This window comes from Mixophyes fleayi, chromosome 9, assembly GCF_038048845.1.
Source record: "Mixophyes fleayi isolate aMixFle1 chromosome 9, aMixFle1.hap1, whole genome shotgun sequence".
NCBI lineage: Eukaryota > Metazoa > Chordata > Amphibia > Anura > Limnodynastidae > Mixophyes > Mixophyes fleayi.
Window position 1 is genome coordinate 51,796,081 of NC_134410.1, and position 23,346 is coordinate 51,819,426.

The 23,346-nt window shown below is 40.5% G+C and overlaps 1 protein-coding gene and 1 long non-coding RNA gene across 2 annotated transcripts in view; one reads left to right on the plus strand and one right to left on the minus strand.

Moving 5' to 3' along the window:
* Positions 1-23,346, minus strand: part of LOC142100654 (uncharacterized) — a 289,058-nt gene that overhangs the window by 225,281 nt on the left and 40,431 nt on the right. The gene's annotated exons all lie outside the window — the stretch shown is intronic.
* LOC142100653 (synaptotagmin-like protein 2) overlaps positions 5,842-23,346 on the plus strand; it is an 85,814-nt gene continuing 68,309 nt past the window's right edge. Inside the window, exon 1 of the mRNA XM_075184355.1 lies at positions 5,842-5,917. The gene's annotated coding sequence lies outside the window, so the exon portion shown is untranslated. The remainder of the gene's footprint in view (positions 5,918-23,346) is intronic.

Below are 23,346 nucleotides of genomic sequence, written 5' to 3' on the forward strand. Positions count from 1 at the left end.
ATCCCTGGTACTACTTTACCAGCTCTGGTTTGACCTCTGGCTTCCTCTGATCTTCCTCTGGATCATCCTTGTGTACTTCGCTATTGTTTGACTTTGACTCAGACCGTTCGACCATTCCTGCTTACCACACTACCGCACTGGTGACTAACTCTGAGAACCGCGACCTGCGCACCTCACGCAGCCAAGTCTATAGCTCCCCCTTTAGTAGTGCCAATTGTCACGGGCACTAGGAGTCTTTGCCCAGGATATCACCAGATGATGATCTTACCAGAGTAGTGTGGGTTACACAGTGGTCCTCTGGTAGCAGGGTGACTAGCGGAACATATGACTCAGCAGATGGTGAGAGGATGCAAATAGAAAAGTCAATGACTAGCAGCAATCTGATTAGGTAGATATGAACACGAGGATCTTGATGGACGTGAAGAAGTGCAGGAAGGTAACAGGGAAGTCAGTGGTCTGCGTACAGCAAGTTGTACCACTGCTTATGGTGAAGAGACTTGTCCAGGTGCAGGTAGGTAGTGGGGAAGTCAGTGGTCTGCGTATAGCAAGTTGTACCACTGCTTATGGTGAGAGGACTTGTCCAGGTGCAGGTAGGTAGCGGGGAAGTCAGTGGTCTGCGTATAGCAAGTTGTATCACTGCTTATGGTGAGAGGAGTTGTCCAGGTGCAGGTAGGTAGCGGGGAAGTCAGTGGTCTGCGTATAGCAAGTTGTACCACTGCTTAATAGGTGAGGAGGTGTACAAGTGTTGATGAGTGGAAACATAGAATGTAGACACTGAGAGCACAAGGAACTTGATCCCAAGCAATATGCACAAGTCTATGTTGGTGTGGCAGGCGCTGCTTGACAGAGACGAATTTACTACTGGAATCCAGGCTAATAGCAGAAGGTCAATTAGCATGTGTATCTCACGACTGAACAAAGAGGTAAACTTCCCAGCAGATATGCGGAGTAATAACACAGTCTCAGGGAGATAGAGGATTCCGTGGGTAATTGGAGAACAGTCCAAGCGGATATGCAGTAAACGAATGCAGTCAATAGAAAGTAAGCATACCGTGGTTCAGTTGAGCAGGCTGTCCACGAGAGGATACAGGAACAGCTGAGCCGCTGCACGCCAGCACGAGTAAAGAAACCACAGGTGAGTGGTAGCGGTAATCAGGGTCCGGGTCAGCACACAGGCAGAGAACTTGACACGGGTAGAACAACGATGAGCAATGCAGGAATCACTGGAGATAGCGAACACGAGTAGAACACTGGAGGTAATAGCGGACTGGAAGCCGCAGATGATTAGAGCAGGAATCAGCAGGGAACTGAAGACATAGTAGAACACGGGAGACTTGTAGCGGTCTGGAAACCTGCAGGAATCAGCAGGGAACTGAAGACATAGTAGAACACAGGAGACTTGAAGCGGTCTGGAAACCGGCAATGAGTTGAGCAGGAATCAGCAGGAAGCTGAAGACACGGAGAAGTACACAGGAACACCTTCAGAGACTCACAGGGAATGAGACTCCAAGATCAGGCAACGAGGTAATGAACACAGGTGCTTTAAATAGGGAGCGTTGCCTGATCAACCAATTAACTAAAAGCAAAGGTCAGAAGAGTTCTTAGGAACTGCGCATGCGCAGACCATCAGGATGGCGGGCGGCCACGGTTCAGGATAGGTGCTGGCAGGAATACTGGAGAGCCACGCACCAGTGAAGAGGCACTCACGGTCCGGTGAGTGACACCAATACAGTCGGTGGTGAATCCTGCAACAATATCGTGACAGAAAGTTTAAAGCCTGCTCTCTCTAGACTTGTTTTCTATTGGTTCCTGCAACCTGTCACTCAAATACTTTTCCAATCTCTGGAAATTGACATTAATAATTCCACAATGTATTCCTGTATTGTTTAATTCCTAGATTAACCAGGAGGCATAAATAAAAGTAAATTAATGAAAAAATGGAGTTTAAAATGGTCATATCAGTTCTAATCACATCATACAACCAGTAAGGACTTTTGTCCCAACTGCTAATATGTTGAAACATACACTTATCAGCTTCAACATTAAAACCACCTGCCTAATAATGTGTAGGTCCCTCTTGTACTGCCAAAACACCACTGATCCATCGAGATATGGACTCCACAATACCTCTGAAGGTGTTAAGTCTTGTAAGTTGCAAGGTGGGGCCTCCATGGCTCTTTTCCAGCACATCCCACAGATGCTCGTAAGGATTGAGATCTAGGGAATTTGAAGGCCAAGTCAACACCTTGAACTCTGTCATGTTCCTCATAGCATCCCTGAATACATTTTTTTGTTTGTTTTTTGTGACTTTTGAATAGACAATTTTTATTAGGTTTTATATAAATATGCAAGATAACAGAACAAATAAAGGAACCAGGTGTATATAACGAACAATAACACTTTAAGATCAGTAACATATATATTCCAATAGTTTTCACTAATTTTAACACAGATCGAGGTTTTAGCTATGTGAAGGTAAATTTTGACCCATTCCTCCGGTGTAAGAGTTTCTCCCATGTCCTCCTCCCATTTGAGTTCATGTGTTTCCTTACAGGGGCGCTTATGTTGGAAGATTAGGCGATAGAAAGTGGATATGAGTCCCATCGAGGAGAAGCGCAAGGAGCAAAAGGATACTAATGGGGAGGTCTGGTGAATGTCAATCCCTGACCGTCTAATAGTGTTGTAGAAATAGTGGAGTTGTAAGTATTGAAAGAAGCAAGATGAAGGAATGCAATATTTTGTTTGCAGATCAGCAAATGTAGGAAATAGCTGAAAAGGACCTACCGATATGTATTTAAGAAATTTAATGTCGCAATGTGTCCAAGATGTAAATTGGCTGGTAGGGTGCCAGGGGGAAGGAAGGGTTGTTCCAGAGAGGAGTCATACGCCAAGCGTTAGTGGCCAGATCATACGACATCACCATATGGGACCAGCTGGTAAGTGAAAAGGCTAAGGGAGGGGAAAGCTGCAAGAGAGGGGGCCGATGCAAATAGATATTGGAGAGGGCAGTTTCAATGTCAATCCAGGCCCTATGGCCGGCAGCCCCACACACAGCAAGCTGCAATGCACTGTATATTCTGACTTTTGTCACACATTGCACCAGCTAAACCTGCATTATGGTCACTGTTCTCACCTGTTTCCCTCTTCCTGCATTCACTTGCTGGTCTGAACTGAGCATGCTCACACCTGGTCTGCTCAATACTTCCTGCATTCTCTTGATTGGCTAATTGCCTGTCAGCTCTGTCTATATAAAGCACCTGCTTCTCTATCAAGTTGCCAGATCTTCAGGTCTACTCTCCTGTTCAGATGTCCTGTTCCCTGGCTCCTGTTTGGTACCTGTTCTCTGAAGTCTCCAGCACATCTATCTGCAGATCATCACAGCCTCTGTGACTACTCCATTATCCTGTGGTAACGCTCTGCAGATTATTGCTACCTGTTCTCTGAGTCTCCAGCACATCTATCTGCAGATCATCACAGCCTCTGTGACTACTCCACTATCCTGTGGTAACGCTCTGCAGAATATTGCTACCTCTCCTCTGAAGTCTCCAGCACCTCTGTCCACAGATCATTGCTACCAGCCTCCAGTATAACCTGCATACTTGTCTGCTGTTCCTTACTCTCAGTACATTGGCTCTGCCGTTGCCCTGGGAAACTGCCTCTTAGGGGCATATTTCCTAAACTGCGGGTTCGAAAAAGTGGAGGTGTTGCCTATAGCAACCAATCGGATTCTAGCTTTCATTTATTTAGTACATTCTACAAAATGACAGCTAGAATCTGATTGGTTGCTATAGGCAACATCTCCACTGGATGCAACCTGACACTACAGAAGAACTACACAGGTAATGTGGCCATGCCCCTATTGTAACAAGATCACTCCCCTAATTTGGGGCTTGGTCATGTACTGATTTCAAAATGCAGAATGTTGGGAGATAAGTAATGTTGGGAAATATACACTTGTCCTATAACTCCACTTTATAGTCCTTTTTTTTAATATTTCAAATTTATAAGTTAAAGATTCACTTTACAGTTAGGCTAGGTTAGCCATTTAAAACAAAACATATTAGGGCCTATTCAATTTAAAGCAATGTGCTTCCAGACGTCACCGACTGTGCACATTTCCAGGTACTACGGTGCCCCAACATCGCAGATATTTATAGAAGTACGAGGAAAAATCTGTGATGTTGCATTGCTGTGCAGTACCTTCGAGACAACTGCAGAGGCACTCTGCCGCACATCATTGTGAATTGAATCAACCTCATAATATACACGCTGTATAGCTATACTGCAACTAATTCATATGCATTATGAATGTAAACTAATTGCAGCACAAACCACGCAGCATGTGTATGTGAAACGTGACAGGAGTTACATGGCTAATTTGGTAAACAAGCACAAAGAATGCCTAAGAAATAATAGCTGAGAAGCTGTGCAGCATGCATATTTCCTACTTCATATGTGTCTGATAAAGAAGTGAATATGTGATAGATTACTTACAGTATATCAATAATGGACTTTTATTGAACATTTGGACACATGACATACATATAATGCACATACCTTCTACCTGTCCCGATTTAGGTGGGACAGTCACAATCTGAGGGCTTTGTCCTGGCCACTGGCACCATTGTCCTCGCTATCTGGTTCTCTCTCTCTCTGGTCCTCTGGCCTTACCCTTTCTCTGGTTCTCTTTCCCATTGCATAGGCAAACCGAGGAGGGGTTTCCTAGTGCCTGGAAACCCCCCTCCAAGCATGGGGCACTGTATAATTGAGGTGGCTGGACCCTGCTCCCGCTTCACACAGCTCTGCTTGAAAAGGGAGAGCTGCGTGCACCTAACAGTAGTGCACCCAGCATTGCCCATGTATATTATGGGGATAGGAAGAGTTGGAGGGCAGCCAAGCACTGTCTAAAATTATAGCTATGCCCCCATGCATGCTAGTCATGCCCACTGGCGGCGTGGTGTGGAAACCCCCCCCCCCCCCCCTACAAATCCTGCGTTTGCCTCTGCATTGGATATATTCACAGCCTGTTCTGCTTCTCTCTACTCCCCATGACCGATTCTCTCTCCCTCTAGTCCAGGGGTAGGCAACCTGCGGCTCTCCAGGTGTTGTGAAACTACAAATCCCAGCATGCCTTTCCACCTATCTGCTGGTTATCTACTGGCAAAGCATGCTGGGACTTGTAGTTTCACAACATCTGGAGAGCCGCAGGTTGCCTACCCCTGCTCTAGTCCCTTCTCCCACTCTCCAGTTCTCTTTCCTCCACCCCTCTCTCATCCTATCCTTAAAGGTCTTTGTTCATGTAGAACAATTTTCTTTCTTCAACAAAACATTTTAATACAGAGCCATTTATTTTGTGGCACAACAAACAATTATATGAAGGTTTATGCTTAATTATGTAGACAAACTATCTGATTGACAAGCAGCACCCCATGCTTTCCTATGTCCTCTTACAACAACTATAATTATTCATTTATGCATCTTTTTAGATACTGTTGGTGCAATGCAGTTCAAATCAAACATATCACGTTGTATAATTCATATATATTTTGTTTTTATTTTTAATTATACAGTAAGTTTAATTGTCTAAATGTTGCATTCCTTACATGCATAACCTTTACTCAAAATGATTTCATATTAATGATCATTTAGCATAAAAACCATTAATGTGCATTGCTATTTTATATTTGTCAGTTAACCTGTCAGGCAAATTGTGATGTCTGGTAATTGTAAGCAGTTACTGTAATTGCCTAAAATCCCCAGAATGTTAGTTGTGTAATCCAGTGTCCGGGTCTTGCTCAGCCACAGGCTCCAGATCCGTGCGCTCCAGGGCGGGTGTGTCAGTGGAGCAGAGCTCAGTGACTGTCAGTTGTGTCTGTGACTCAGCCAGCGCAGCACCTGCTCACCGTGACAGAGACAGGTAAGAGACCCGCGTTCCTCCAATGCTGATTATATCTATGCATATGAATACAAGGGAATGCTGCTACAAAGACCATCAAGAATAAACTTAGATTGTTTAGTCTCTGCTTTACATAGCATGCCGCTTATGTCAGATGTATAACTTGTATGTCTTCATCTAACAGCAGTTATGCAGTGTGTAAGTTTGAGTTGGTGGTCACCTAACACCAAAAGTTCGCGAAAGATCAGTGTGTTTTCATCTGTTCTCTGTGTTATATAGTGTAGTCAATTTATAGGTATTTTATGTTACAAAACCACAGTCTTATCTTGCGTGTGTCACATCACCAGGGAGAATTCGAGTGACAAACGTTAACTGCAATTCCTCTTCAATCCCTTCAGGGCAAGGTGTCTTTGTGATACCTCCCTTTCCCATTGTACAGTATACTAACATTAGCTAGCTGGAATCAGGAAGCAGAACGTTTACTTTTGTACAATGCACCTGTCATATGTGTTATGAAGTTCCCAGCACTGGTACATAGTAAGGGTCTGCACTTCCAGATTCCCAGGCATTGTGTTCCCTGCATAGTTTGGGTAATTATAGTAACAAAGACAATTACATAATCCCTTGTTTGCATTTTACTTTAGAGGCTATTGTACTGTTATCTATCCGAATCTGCAGCAGTAGCTGGCTTTATGCAAATGATGGAATTTTATATAATTCTAGTTAACTCTGAGTTATAGTAAGTGCTGATTCACTTTTCTTGAGGCTGAAGTAGCTCAGGAATAAATCTGCAGACTTCAGTTCTGCCTGCACTATTGTGTCTCTTCCTACCCCTCTGTGTCTATAAATCTGATGTGTGACAGGTCAGAATGCCCAAAGCTCTATTCTTTATTCTCTTCCCCAGAGATGGTGGATTTCCTCCAGTGTTGTAAAACTATACATAGACGGATGGACCCCTCTACAATGCTATAAATTAGTGTGGAATGCGTGGACTTGTAATGTGTGCATTGTTCTAGCAGTATTTCACCTATTTAAAGTTAATATGACATATACACTTTATTTAATAAAATGTTAAAGAAATTGGTATGTTTTCCTATGTAAGATAAGATAAGACCCTCCATGGGGCCTGATTCATTAAGGAGATGCAAGCAAAAAAAAACTGGAGTGAGTTTGCTCCTGGACAAACCATGTTACAATGCAAGGGGTGCAAATCAGTTTATTATTTTGCAGGTAAGGAAAACACTGGCTGATTTTTCATGTAGCACACAAATACTTAATAGCTTTATTTATGCACTGAAATTTAAAGTTGATCTAGGACATGCCCTATCCCAAATATAAATCTGTCCCCGCATATTAAATTTACCTCCCTCTCCAATGCAACATGGTTTTGTCAGGATGCAAAGATACATTTTTTGTTTTGCTTTACCTCTCCTTAATGAATCAGACCCATGTGTTCATGTTATGTACACAGTCAATTACACTTTCAAAAACATTTCCCTTCCATGGAATTTATCTTTGAAAATCTATGTTCTCTAATGCAGGTTATTCTTATCTGTGCAGTGCCATAACGCTTTAGCCACACCCCAGACTTTCACTACTGGCTTTGTGACTTAAAAGCTGACATAGATGTCAATGACACAGATTTAAAATAATGGCAAACAAAATCCGAATTCAGCCCAGTTTCTGGTAAATAAGATCTATCTGTTTCATCATTTGTTTAAATTATTGTGACTTGTTTCAATACTGTGCTTTATTGCCCATGGAAAGTGAGAACTATAAGCAAAAAGAACTATTTTCTGCATGTGCACACCTACCTGTAGTAGTAGTAAACCCAGACTATGTACTATATATATTATGATAGTCTATACTTCTCTGTGATCATATGCTGCCATATATAACCTGTGATATGCAGCTAAGCCATGCTAACTACAGTACACTGCACCACCTGTGCTCATGGTGTCAGGAACAGTGTAATCATTGCAGGTGTCTGAATTCCCAGAATTTGTGCAAATGTTGCACATCTTGTATTTGTATATCATATGCTTATGTTTTTAATAAGCATACAAGACAAATAAAAATATCATTTTGTAAAAGACAAACCTGCTCCCCCCACTGCAGGAGGCCAAATATTGCCTTTCAATTTGAATAAATTGAAAAGTCTGGTGTAGAAGTGGGCCAGAAGATGATAGAGCCTTCAGGACAGTCCAAAAATACCATATATGATGGTTTAGTTGAACCCATGACGGTAGTGCTAATCACTGTGTCACTTTTCATTTTGAATTTGTGTGTGTGTGTGTCTATATATGTGTATATATGTTTCATAGAAGGTGAGGACCCGAACATAAGTAGTAGTAGTGTGACCAGTTGTTTTTGTTTTTTGTATTCTGTGGGTAGGGTACTTGTAGTGTCAAGAAGCCATGGTTATTTTTCTGTACTTTCATGGCATTTTTCCAAATTTTATGTATAAAATATTAATTTTACTCTTTTCCAGTAGCTTTCTTGGTGTAGACTAAAGATTACAATGTTTCTGATTTGTACAACATAGAGTTTTCTTAATGACAGAATAGTATTAAAGTCCATAATATTATGAAATATTGCAATACTGTCTGGAAGGCAAGTTAAGAGTTTAGAAAAGAAATTTACAGCACTGGACCCATGGGAGGTATCCAGGCAATTTAGCCTCAAGCGACCAGGCTCAACCAGTTAAACTGCTATTTCGTGCTCAGATTATAATAAACAATCAAACTGCTGATTTTGGTGCAGGAGTACTGATTTCTGGTCACTAGGGGAAGTATTTACCATCACGCTGTGTTTTGTAGATTTATGTTCAAGTAATTTAGTTTTTGTTGATGTGGCTTTTGATCTATACACCTTCAAGACTTAAGGGGCCATTTATTAACATATGGCAATAGGACTGATTTTCTATCGCACCAATAAGCACCTATCACCATAATTTACTATTAAAGCCTCACTGAGACAGCTGCCTCGGCAACACTGACCCAGAGCAGTAAGAGTTACCATGGAGCTGCGCCCGGCCAGTCACAGAGGTTAATACACATGCGTGACCCAGCTACCCAGTATGTATGTGCAGTGGAGCTGAAAGCCCAAGTCTGAGCACTAATTTAAAAAAAAATATATATAATAATAAAAATTAAATAAGATTAAAAAAAATATGAAATAAAATGAAATACAATGAAACAATGCATTATTTAAATAATAAAACATTTTTTTTTATTGATCCTGAGATGGCGATAACAGAAGAAGGATTGCAGTGGTACTTGTACTGCCTTGATCCTTGTAAATAGGTGGGAAGCTTTCGCCTGTGAGCCCCTAACGAATCTTAACGCCAGCGAGGCTATAAAACGGGCAGTGACCCCTTGATATATAGGGTGAGTGTTTTCGCTTGAGGTAGAGCTTTTCTACCTATAATAAATAGACATGTTTAATGTAGTAAACGAGAAACTAATGACACTGGTAAGGCTGCGGTACACCTGTCAAAGTGTCACAAGTGTTCTAAGTTCAGCTCAGGGAGAGCAGAAAGTGGGGAGGCTGCATATATATGAGAGCACGGTACAGAGGGCAGTAGATTGCTTCCTGACAATAATTATTTTTTCGTCCTGCAAGGTCTGTGTGCACTTACCAGGAGGTGTGGTAATATACAATGTTCACACTTACTAATTTCAGTTGCATTCAGCATACATTTAATAACAGCCTATCTGGAGGGTTTAACAATAGAAATACAGAGCAACTAAAACTGTGATCAACTGTGAGCAGAAAAAGTTTCGATTCGGCTACAACTGATGAAAGTTTTGGCTTTATGATACAGTAAGAGAAGATGACTTGTAATATCGACATTTGCATCTTAGGAAGAAATGTGAATATACACAACCCTTTGTTTAGATCAGGGCCAGGAAGATGTCACCGCTTTCCAAACAAGTTTTGCAAGAGCAGTCTCAGAACATTGTCTGACAACCTTTATGTCGGTGCTTTACTCACTGTGTTTTCTGAGCATGCCATAAGCAGGAGTCAGAATCCCATCTACTGAAGGCTGCATAAGGCTCATCAGGATTGGTGAAGCATTATAGAGGCAATCTCACTCAACAGAGACAAATATTAGGGAGATTTCTGAATGCCGACCGAGTCGTATACAAATCAACTTTTCTATTGCAAAATTGTCACTTTCATACAATAGTAACAACTCGAGCTACTAGATATTGTACTGACCACACAATAAAAAAACAAACGTGGGGCTTCTGGTTGGGGAGTTGTGTGCTGTGCAGATAGCTAAAGTGCAGATCACTTTTTGCCATCCAAGCAGGTGGGTTATGGGGACAGAGCAGATATTTCTCATAGCTCAAAGTGACATCCTGGTGTGGACGTCTCTTAACACAATACTCTAAGTGGAAAACTTGTTTTGGTGCATAGTGGGTGTGTGTTGAAGGTGACACCATGTGTATGCAGACTAACAGCAGGTGTTGTGCTTCCCATACTGGATTTTCAGGAAAAAAATAGATCTGCTTTTTTGTATGTGCTTAGGGTTATGTGATAGAAAACATAAATGGTAAAGGTTAAACATTCTCAATGATAAGGAATTTATTGATGGTTGTAAATAAAATTCTCAGTTTATAAAATTTGTGCAGATCATACTTAAAAGTCCATCTAGTCCATCATGAATAGGTTCAACTGAAAATTTGAATGTCTTCCGTAACATTTTAACTGTCTATGTAACATCCTAACAAATGTTATATTGCAGTAAGACTGATTGTGCTCTATGGGCAGAGCTTTATTTATTATAACAGTTTAACAACTATTGTATTACACAGTATAAAATAAATCTGGTTATATGTTTGTGGCAATACAAATGACTGAGGAGGGGCAGAGCATTATTTACTGTCTATGTAGCAGTCTAATAACTGTTATATTACATCATACAAATCTCGCTGTGAGTTAGGGGCAGTGCATGTGAATGGAGAGGGGAAATACTTTATTTACTTTAGAGATTCATCAAAAAATCCTAGCAAGGGACCATATCAATTATTTGTGCCTCACTACTGATGGCAAGTTCTATGGCAGCCATGTACGACCTGTGCCAAATCAGTGAGAACCAATTACCTTAATCAATTATGTTTCAGCGGCAAAAAAAAATGTAATTTGATTCAATTTGAATTTGAGAGATACTGCAAAGTAGCCTTTAAATTATTCATGGAGTATAGTTGAGAACGGCAATTCCATATGGAAGGTATTTTTTCTTTACATAGCAAAGTACCTTTTAACCATGAGTCTTATTTTTCTTAACTGTCCTACTATAAATCATTATCTCCTTTTCAAAAATGCTTTGGAGGGTGCACACATACACAGGGCCACAGTTATTAGCATGTCATGTGAAGGCAGAGCTGGGAGAAGGATGGGCAGGATTTTGCAATGCACAGAGCAAACTGAGCTCAGAGGGGTATTCCAAAGCATCTCTGCTCATTATGTCATGTGCTATGAGGTTGTGGTTGCCATGGTAGTCCCATGACACTATACATGATAATCAATAATAGCATGATTTACTTTAAACTTTCCAATATAATTATATTAGTATCTCTTATACTGCACACTAAATAGCTGAATAATGTTGGCAACACATGGGCATGTCCTGCCACAGGGCCTGAGCACTGAGTGACAGTGTGTCCAATGTGGCCACACAAATAGGCAATTTGGACCAAGCAGCCAGATCTCTTGTTAGTCTGGTCATAAGAGGGCCACACACACAGTCAATAGCGGTCATCTTCTGACTGTATTTGCCAACATGTTCAATTATTACTGGACATCATGGCTATTTTGGGGCCATAAACAATGTAATATCAGGCCAGTTTCCCGATATCACCACTGATGCTTATATGAAATATCTCTAAAAATTATGCATTTTTGTACAGCAGTGTAACATTTTTACAAGCAACGTGAGTGTATATTTTCATGATGTAATTTGTCATAACATGAGCTTTGCCATACTGCAATTGGGGGTTGTTTGTTTATTAAGTACATAAAGATAGTTAAGCAAGCACCCCAATAAAACCCACCTAAAAAAGCACATAAAAACCTAGACTAATAAAAACGTTTTTTTATATGTATGAAATTAATTAGATTGTTTTTTGTCACTGGTTGACATTTTTAGGCATGCCTTGGTTTTGTGTGGCTGCTGTAAAGGATCTTAAAAACCTGTATTGCCAGTGACCTGTCAAAGCAGATCTCAGTCAGATAAGGAAGAACACACACAACTCACAGTTTTTTTTTTTTTTAAAGTTCCCTGACATTAGGCCTATGAAGATACTGAGGAGATATCTGATATGAAACGTCTCTATGCGTTTAAAGTTCCCTGTTATTGGGAGATACTATGTCGCTGTTTTTCTCTATTCTTGTTCTATTCTCTCCCACTCTATTCCTTTTAGGTCATTTTAATCTTGTGAAGGAGAATAGGGGAAATAAAAAAATAGGGGGGAAGGGAAGGGAAGGGAAGAAGGGGGTAAAGGAAGAAAGAGAAGGGAGAGGCAAAGGATGGGGAAGGAAAGACCACCCAGGACACGTATAGGAGATGTGGCTTACTGAGTGGCAGGCATTGGTGATTGATGGAAAGAGTACCAGGGGGCCCACACCTTATGAAAGTGTAGGATCTTGTCATGCAGGAGACTAGTAAAATACTCAATTGAAGCCATGTACCAGACCCGATAAATTATGCTATGGAGGCTTGGCGGGCGAGGGGATTTCCATTCTTTCGCTATTTGCAAACGTGTCGTGGCGCAAATGCTGCACAAGCTTATTGCCGTGCTTATTAAGGGATTTGACCCGAGAGCATAATAGCATAACCAACGGGTCCGGCAACACCTCAATCTCTAATATTCTTGTAATAAAAGCAGAAACCTGGGACCATAGACCAGATATGCTAGGACAAGTCCACCAGATGTGGTAAAAAGATCCCACCTCCCCACAGTCCCTCCAGCAAAGTTCTGATGTACCTGGATAAATTCTATGCAGCCTCTCAGGCACCAAGTACCATCTTGTGTATACTTTGAATGTGTTTTCTCTGATCGAGGTGTTAATGGAGATCTTGGAGATCCTAAGTCTGAGCTGGGACCATCCCCCCTGATCCATGATTTTGCCAGTGTCCAGCTCCCAAGCGGTCTCAAACGATTCATTAAGGGCAGATTCTGGGTTCAGAAAGGCATGGTAAATCGGAGATATCAATCCATGGGTTCCGGTTCGATCCATACAACTGCTCTCAAAGGATGTAGGCTTACGTAGTTTGGATGCTCTGCAATGGGATTGAATGAAGCTTCTAATTTCTAACAGTTCTTTCTTTTAAATCATGGAAAGCATTTATATTTTATTTTTGCCACAATTGTACCTACAACATCTATATTGTTACATAAAATTACTCTAGAACACAAATCTGGAGCTTTTTAGAGCTCTGATTGTGTATGGACCCCTCCAGCCTCCAGTACTCAGATCATTAGTATTGAGGCAATATTATATCGCTAGCTGTCTATTTGCAAAAGAACTGTTGTGGGGTGGTGTTTGTATTTCATTACATTTTATATATAAAATGTGACTTTTCCATTTATTAACAACTGGCAAGACAATATTCATTCTTGAGTATATAACACTTCATTATATATATATATATATCTGACATCTGTCTGGTGCAAATATTACAATTTTTTTGGACTCATCTTGAGATACTTCCGACTTAAAATATATATGTAAGTATGTTTTTTTGCAGGCTTATTTATCTACATATGTTCAATGCATAAATCATACTTGCCAACTCTCCCAGAATGTCCGGGAGACTACCGAAATTCGGTAGATCGGGCAAGTATCCCGCATACGGAACTCACTCATCAAAGTGACGCGATTCGATGTGAATGGCATCATTTTGGCACTGCTGCTCCGCGACAAAATTACATTTTTGCTGTGGGAGCGGGGCCAAATGACACGATTCACCTCGCCCCGCCCTCCAACCATGCCCCCTGACCGGGATCTCCCGGTATTGCCTTCTCAAAGGTTGGCAAGTATGGCATAAATGCATCCAAATCTAAATTATAGCTATTATCTAATCATTGCTCTGCTGACAGAAGAACTTGAAAGTTTTATAGTTCATTTTATAGTTCTTTCAACAACTAGAGAAATGCAAAAGATAATCCATATGTTAGTTTATTGCCCAACTTGTATTAGTAGATAACCTATATATCATATGGTTGCTACAAATCATATAGGGGCTCATTGTCCTTGCGTGTGTATTTTGGTTGTGTGTATCTTAGGGTACGTGTAACTTAAAATACAGTGTATATATGCGTTTGCACCAAGATTTGCTCTGAGCGTATATACTGAGTCAGCCAGAGTCAACTTGGTGGTGATTACTGCTATATCTTGACTTTAAACAAAAAAAAAATTAAATAAAATAAGTCTTTCCCTACCATTTAAGTAACAGGCACTAATGCTATAGCCTGGGCTGGGTATTGATAAACCAGAAGGACAAATAAGTTGGGAGTCTTCCCATGGCTGGTGGTGGCTCCTCTATAACCCTTCCTCCCACACTTCTTACCTTGCCTGGAGCAAGTGGTTAGGGGGAGTCCAGCAACCTTACCTCCTGTGTCAGACTCGGAGCAACACACTCCATTCCATCAGTGACACGGAGGAGCAGTATTTACAGGTAAAAAAATTCAGACTGCTGCTTCTCTATGTGAGTGACTGGCGCCCCAGTGGACACCGCAAGCACAGTAAAAACATTGGATGAGTACATAATGTAAGTCATTCAGTGTTTTGGGCGCTAGGTGACCACATTAGATCACCTAGTGGTACTGCCGTCTATTATTATTATTATCATTTATTTGTTAGGCGCCACAAGGTTTCTGCAGCGCCGTACACAGTACATACAGTAGACCATACAGGGTGACAAAGTACAGAACAATAAAAACAAAGTACCAATACTTCAGAACTCTGGGCAGACATATGGGTAAAGACGGAGCAGAAGAACAGGTATGGAGACAGGAGGGGAGAGGGGCCCTGCTCATACGAGCTCACATCCTAAGGGAGGGTGAACAAACAGGCACAAGAGGGAGCCATTAAAGTAAGGGAGAGTAAGGTAAGGGAGAGAAAGGCGGGGCTAGGGGAGAGAGGGAGGTTAGCGAAGGAGCAAGAAGGTTAGGGTTAAGTGGATGGATGGTAGGCTTTGAGGAACAGGTGAGTTTTAAGTGCCCGTCTATGGGTCTCCCTGTTAAGATGGCAACCAGCACCAGGTTTGTCCCCATCTGTGTGTCTCTCCTGTCTGTATATCACTATGTGTGTCCTCTGGTTGTCTCTCCTTCTTGTCTGTTGTTGTGTTATTTGGGGCTGAACACGCTCTTGCTGTCATCGGCCCATGTTGGAGCAAGTGTCAGATCTGAGTGGCATGTGCTGGAATTTTGGAGCAAGTGGGCATGTGGGTGCAGAGTGATTTGTAGGCATCAAAGTTATCTTGAAAATATGAGTAATGACAGAGCGGCCCTTTTGGAAGCTCTTGAAGTATATCGGGTTGTCCATCACTACTCTACTGTCTGTCTCTATCTATGTTCTTTGGGTGTGTCTACTGTCTGTCAATCCATATTCATTATTGGTAGGTGCGCGCAGCACCCACACACCATGGTGAGCAGGACATACCTCCCAACAGTCAGGACTCTCACGCCTAAATGGGCACACTTAGGAGGTATGCAAACATTTTATATGTTTGTGCTATGAGATAATGCTATACAATGACTAGCACTTAAACCTATATTCTTCTATCTTAATATTGTTATACTTGACTGTTTTAAAAAGGCGATTGCATCTAAATGTTAATATCCTGTGCATTTTTATATACTTTTTCAAATATCTGTACAATTCTACATCTATCAGAGTTTGGATGTTACCCAGATCTCGTCGCTTCACCTGAGCCAAGATAGGATCAATTTGTACCTGAGCAGCTGCATCACTTCTGGCTTACACTGGGTCCTGTTACTGCACACACAGGCCAGTGGTGATATCTTCCACCCACTTTTGCCGACAAACATGCTAATTGTCCTATTTATTTAAATTAGCAGTAATTCCACACATTTTGGGGTCACCAGAAGGGTAAAAAGGGTGACACCCATACCTTCCGCCTGCCAAGGTAAGAAGCAGCAGAAGTGGAGATGCAGCTATTGAGGGAAGGGAGGCGCCTTTGGGGTCTTGGGTGTAGCTGCCGAGGCTGTCTCCAGGGCTTGCACCAGCCCTGGAGCCGACAATAACTGACTTAAACTGATCAGTGAGGACTTTTTAAAATATTAGAACAATTCTACAGGACAAATTAGGACACTCTATGATTCACCCAAACCACACCCATTTCCACGATGCTGTAGCATTACTGGCTGTATGAAATTGGGATTGTGTGTAAAAACCAGGACTATTGAGAGGTGTGTAGGGGCATGTAGTACACAGATTAAAATAATTGTTGTATTGGCTTTGGCCCAACAGTGGGCTGATAGACCAGAGAACAGAGTTCAGGAGAAAGAAATGGTCTCGCCTGTTCATTGCTTTAGTTGTGTGATGTTGCTTGGGAGAATACTTGAGGTATAAAAATATCTTTGTGTGTTTAGGTTATTTACGGCAGTCTATATGGATTGTTTTATATTGTTCAAAGGGGTTTATTGCAATGTCTAGGAATTATGTTAGTTTATGTAAAACAGTGTTTCCTTAGTGTATCCGAGCTGCCTACTGATTGGCAGTAAAGCTCCCGGCTTTCATTCAGCAAACATGTTTCCATATTTGTTAAATTTGCCACATATTAATATAGATTATCTCACAAAGCCTAGGGTAGGTAGAACCAATTGTAAATATGGCCCTGGGTGACGGTCTAAGTTCCAGTGCCAAAATCAACCATCCCGTGTAAGCAAGCCATAACTCCTTTACATATTTTATACTTGTCAGTGGATACGTGTTTAATCTGAGCATGATATAAGACATGGTTTATTTAGCATGTTAACCATTTCCTTTATCGTGGTCTATTTACCAAAGGGTTAAGTAACAAATTCCTTCAGGCTTATGTGGTTCTTAGCTCTCCTGTTTCCCTAAGCAGTTAATCTATTTATATCATTATAGAATAAATGAGACAATGTGTCCCTGTACAGTCTATAAATCTGTCACTTCTAAACCACCTGCAATTGGGCGATGACACCCATGGAAGCGGCAGTACTTTAAACTTACAGTAATATATATTATGCAGGTTTTTTTTTTTTGCTGAGTAAAACATGGCCGCCTCCTTTGCTAAACTAATTTCAAAACTGGAGGTGGCATGGCTGCTATTTCTTGCAAAAAAAAAGTTTTATAAATGAAAAGGTAGTTGAAAATAGCTTTCACTTTCTGAAAAATAAATACCACATAAAATGCATGTACAATTGTAAATGCTGTTACGTTATTTTACATGTAGCTTGCATTTTAGATATAGCTTCCTTGTAAAAGAATAACTGTCTCAGTGTTAAAAGTTGAAGGGGCTATTTTGGCTCCCACCAGTTTCTGAGTTCTTGGGAACTGGTACTGCCAAGATGTACAGTGTGTGCGTTCATCCGGTCTGCACACACAGCAAATGGAAAGCGCTTAGAGGATGGAGCACATGACTGTTTTTCTGTTTTCTTTGGTTAGCTGTACATTAGACACAGGGAAAAAGACCGTCAGAACTGCAGCAACTTGTTAGAAGTGTATTCATTTACATTGGCCGGTGGCTTCCTTTGCAAATCTTCTGATGTTAACAGTGGTCCCTGCCACTGTTTTGCAGTTCTAGAAGTGCTCTTTTCGCGTTAATAAAATAGAAATGTCAGCATTTTATTTTATGATAGCAAGGTGGTGGTCAGAAGAGGATTTCAGTCTGACCAGGAGATGTTTAAACAAATGCCAGCAGCATAAAGGTAAATATTTAAGGACCGGGCATTTCCTACTGTTTCACAATCTAATGGGGATTTTATACCACATTTTTTCCCAGATGTTAATGTAAGTTGATATTCATGCTTGTTAACTATTATATATTAATATTGCATGTATGATGTTTCTCAAGTAGGTTATGTCCTCTTTGTTGTATGTATAGTCACTTTTCAGATGTCAGCTCCTTGTGATGCAGAGAGTAGCTCCGTGATGTTGGACAGAATATGATGATGGGACTTGTGCCATAAGTCACTGATGTAAATTATGTCACAACACAACATGTGTTGGGATGATGTGAATTGTGTCATTACACCGGGTTCTGTCCACCGCTTCTCTGTTTGGCCCTCAGATAGATTGCTAGACTCTCTCAGGAGTCCAGGAAATCTGCTAATTATCTCACGCTATAAATGTCCTGAATATTCTGGGAGAGATGGCAAGTATGTAACAAACGGACATCCCATCATTTCAAAAAACCTAAGAGGGACGCTTTGCACTAATGCCAACACAGCATCTTTATTTGGGGGGGGGGGGGGGGACTAGGCGTCTTCGCACTTTTCATTCAAATGTTACTAAAGGTGTACAAAGTAAAAAAAAAAATGTTTACAAATGTGCTTTAACGCTACTAGCTCCCGTTACAAAACAATAGACTGGTAGAAAAGATGTCAGTTTATATTTGTTTATAAGCCCAGTGGTGGGGAGGTACTAAGCTCCATTTCCCAAACAATGTTATTTCAACATGGGCAGCACCATGACCATACAGATTTCCTTCTCTGTTTGCCTTCTTGATATAGTGGTATCCCTCTATGGTTGGGATGTTTTGTAATTTTGTAATACAATGTTGGGCTTCAGACATATCTGGCGGTCTTACATGCTGCTGGACATCTCTGGACTAAAGACACACTCTTATTCAATTATGTATCTTAGTTTAGATGAATTATTTTTTGACGATTTTAGAAAATCTGTTTAGTTAGTTTGTTTTCTATGTTTAATTGAAAGCCTAGTATAAATATTTTTCTAGATATACTGGTTAGAAAGATTTACCTAAAAATGTTGCCTTAAGGTGCCTTGGAAATGGAATGCTGTTAATAGGATACCAGTTGCCTTTATAGAAATTAGTGCTTAATTTGTAAAGAAGGTTTTGGTATTTCCAATGAATTCCTTACCCAATTGAGTTTACATACTAAGCATTGAATCTCTTTCATACTGGGGTGTACTGTATAGTATCCCTCTGGGTTCTAATTACAAGTTTGCCCAATGTACTTCAAGAGGCACTCAGGAAAGCTAGTCAGTACCTTAAGTCATAAGGAATTCAAAATACAAAACTGTATTGGAGGATAAGACTGCCCTGATAGGTTCTAATTGACAGAGTAGGTGCCCTACCTTATACTAAGTAATTTGTGCTTCTATAATTTCATATTATTAACCTGCATATAAAACTGGTATTCGGTTTCATAGCTAACTGTAAAGTTTCTATTTTATATATGTTGTTTGTTGCTACACATACAGCTGCTATAATGTTTTCTTCAATGCAATTTCGAACCTACTGGTAAACCCATCCGGCAGGAGCCTCTTTCACTTTCAAATTTGTCCCACCTCACCCCACCTTGGGTTGGTTCATTTGTTGATTGTTCTCACATGTAATCACTACTGACTTTGAGCCCTCGCTTTCAGCCCTTTATTCCCTCCCTCCCAATCACATCACCTAATACCTCTTCACCTCCATTCCTTTATTTCCTTATCCCAAGGCTCTACTTAGGTAGTGCCTCCACCCCAATTTTTTGGAAAGGCCATGACCTACTAAAGTGACTTCTCTGTTCCTATTATACCCCATTACAGATCCATCCTATTCTTTTCTCCATATAGTCACCTTTATATTTCACTGCTTTTAAGGTACACTTATCTCTTTGCAGAGTTAAATAAAATTTAAAAGGGGGGTTATTCTGGCAGGCGGAGACCAGAAATTAGATAGACCAACCCCATTATGATCTCATTCTTTACAACCTGCACCTGGTGCCCTTAATAAACTCATGCAAGAGTTAGGACTAATGATACATGGTGTGTGGAAAAAACCCAAGATCTAGAGATTATGCCTTATTTTGTCACCCAATAATAATGTTGGCTAATAAGACGAAAGCTAGTAGAGCTTCCCATGATAGATGAAAAAAGAAATAAATACTGACCATAGAAAAATGAATCAGATATTTTAAAACTGCTACAAGACCCTTTGGGGGGTATTCAATTGTTTATTGAGTTCCGCTAAACACTCGCGCTCTAAAACTATTACCGTTAATACGCTCGCAGCTGAAATCCAGCGAGTAAATTACCGTATGAACGGTATTTACACGCAAATTACCGTATTACCGGTAATATTTTTAGAGCGCGAGTATTTTTCGGAACTCTCTAACAATTGAATACCCCCCTTTATGTCAGTGAGCTGCAGGCATTTCACCAGATGTTGTGTATTGTATCCAAGCAATCCTCACATTGTTCAACTACCTAAATTACACCTATCTGCACTTATAAATTAAAAATACAACAACTGGGGAGTGTAGGAACCCTGGACCTTATTTATCACCTGCATCATAGTGACTAAACAACACAAAGCCATCCCTTTTTGCAGACTTTATATTCCCTGAGACAGATGGCATCAAGGCATATGTAAAATATAGACTGAGTGATTAAGGCACGCGTCCTGAGGGCATCGTTGGTTTGTTATAAACTGCATGTACCTTCAAAGTCAAAATGGAACAAATCTAAAGATACATGTGGTGGTAACTATGGGTGTAGCGTTACTCTGCTCTACTGGACCAGACACTGCAGGATACATACAATAACTATGTGAAATCTAAAATCTCAAAAGAACGCACAGAAAAATAATGACAATTAATGTTACCTGTCAATAATAGTCATTTATGAAATATATATATGTTATAGTATACATACAATACCGACATCACCAGGACTCAACTAACTTAGACTAGGTAACTCAGCCCTGTATCTAGTGCAAGAGTTACGGCACAAAATAAAATTAACTTTGAGACACCCAGGGCTTGATTTGGACATTGCTGCGTGTGCTTGGCACGCCCTGAATGTAATTTGACTATGGGCAAAGACCCCCTTACACCTGCCCGAATATATGAAGATGCTTTCGTTAGCTAATTTTTATTCAAGTGGAGAAGTATTTGGGAGTGAAAATCTCCAAACAATAATCTTTATAAAATCAACTACCACCCACTTATGACAAGTATTAATGCAGATTTGTTTAAACGGGAACCATTGTACCTCTCGTGGGTGGTTAGGATCAATGTTATTAATCCTATGTATCCCATATTCTGTATCTTTTCTAAACCCCACAAAAGGAGAACACCAGTTAAAACTTTAAAAGCCCTTCAAACATGCAACATTGAATCAACATAGAGAATGACTTCATCTCGTCGGGCACTCTGCTGTTTTCACACTGGATCTTAGAAAACGGAAGTCACCTCACAATCTACAATCTCTCACTACTTTGTTTATTCCTGAGATTTGGGATTCAGTGAATGTAGGTATGGTTCTGTCAGAATATAGGTCCTCCTTAGTCCTCTATGGCGCCACGTCTAGTTCCTTCAGGACCCACTAAATATTTGTATTCAGCTGAATTAACAGAACTCGGAGGATTCAGTCCAGTCACATTTGTTGAACTACAAATATCAGTTACCATAGTCTTTATTTTATTCATTTCTCCAAATCCACCATTTTATTTAATCTAACACACTTAAAGGGGCATTTAGAAATTTCATAACCTTCAAATACCACTGCACTTACACAGCAAATCTTAAAGAAACAATCTAATTATACCACACTGTATTCACTCCAAAACAACCTGACCTGAAATCTCAATAGTCTCAGTGTAAGGAGGGCCTAGACCTACGTGTACATTTAGTTGATTGGGTGGACATAAGGCACCGGACCGATATATACTGTAAGTGTAGTTATAAGAGAGAAATAATATAAGGTCTATAGTCTACAGCCCATCTTTATTGCATGTATCCAGCCACCTTGGGTTGATGTTAGTACATTCGAGCATATCTGGATGACGTTCCCAACGATTAGGATTTGCTGGCACAAAATACTGGATTTAACAATATGAATTAATGTAGTAGTTATTGCAAATCACCCTGTAGTCCTTTTATTAAATAAACCCATCAAGGCTATTAGACTTCCCCAGGATAAACTTACAGTACACATATGTGACGTAGAATGAAAACAAATTGCTTGGAATTGGAAGAGCAAAAGTGCACTTGTACAAGAGGCCGTAGTGAATGGCAACCTGCTGCCTTCAGGGAACACATCACCAGAATCATAAATCACTCCATAAGTTTCATTAAATTTGGGGAAACGGGTAGTCAGTTTCAGGAAGATCCTACCAGGTAGCTCTGTGAGATCTTATCAGTTTTTCTTTTTGGTCTGCTATAAATCCCCCCCCCCCCCCCCCCTTTAATTTTTCTTCCTATAATCTCACCACCATAAACCAGTCACCCTTCCTGATAGAACCGAGATGCTGCCTTACCCATACCCTGCTCCCTCTTTTCTTTACATTATTGTTTTGTGGTGCAATATCCCTGACACATTGTAATATATAGACTGCTCTCAGAAAGATAGCAACAATAAATACTGGGTATAAGTACTTTTAAGCTGTAAAGAGTAAGACCAGCCCAAAAAGGTTTTTTTTCATTTTGGGTGTTCACGCAAACCTGCTCACTTTTGACAATTGTACCTTTTTCATATAATGTTTATGCACTAAAGGAAAATACTGCGAGTTAAAAGAAAAACAAAACAAAACACCATGTCCTATGCATTTGACTTGTGTGTGGAAAATAAACCTTGCCTTTAAATCGGATTGCTTTCTCTTTATGTTTTTTGGCTTGTTGTCTGCAGCTACCTCCTATATTCTCCCCCAGGCCATTGTGCCCAGAGTAAACAATATTGTATATTTAGTTCTGGTCTTTGCTGACTCTTTACTCCACCTCATTCTTTCCTGTTTCTTCATTTGTTGCCACACCTGAAAGGCAGGACTTTTAAATGTCCTGGAGCGTCACCTTTACAATGTCTGAGTGTACACAGTGTCTGTCTGCACACATTTCTGTTCAGATCCATATTATATCACTAGAGGAGTTTCATAAGCTGAAGAAAGATGGTTGCATGTACAAATTTCAGGTCACATTAGTGGCCCACTTTGTATTTCAAAATGATGTCTGCCCTACAAATAAAATAAATGCTAAAAGTGAGCACTCATGCTTTGCCCTGAGCCACTAGATGGTGGTGAGTGCAGGTATTGCTAAAGAAACAGAAAAAGTTCTATTTGGCTGTCAGTGTCACATGACCATTATTCAGTTTCAATTACAGAAATGTTGGGGCTGATTTAATAAAGGACAAAAAGCCTTATTGCCAGCAAAACTGTTGTGTTCACTGGTGGTGGGAATTTCTCTCTCTCTTTGCTTTATACAACAAAGGGTTACCACTGG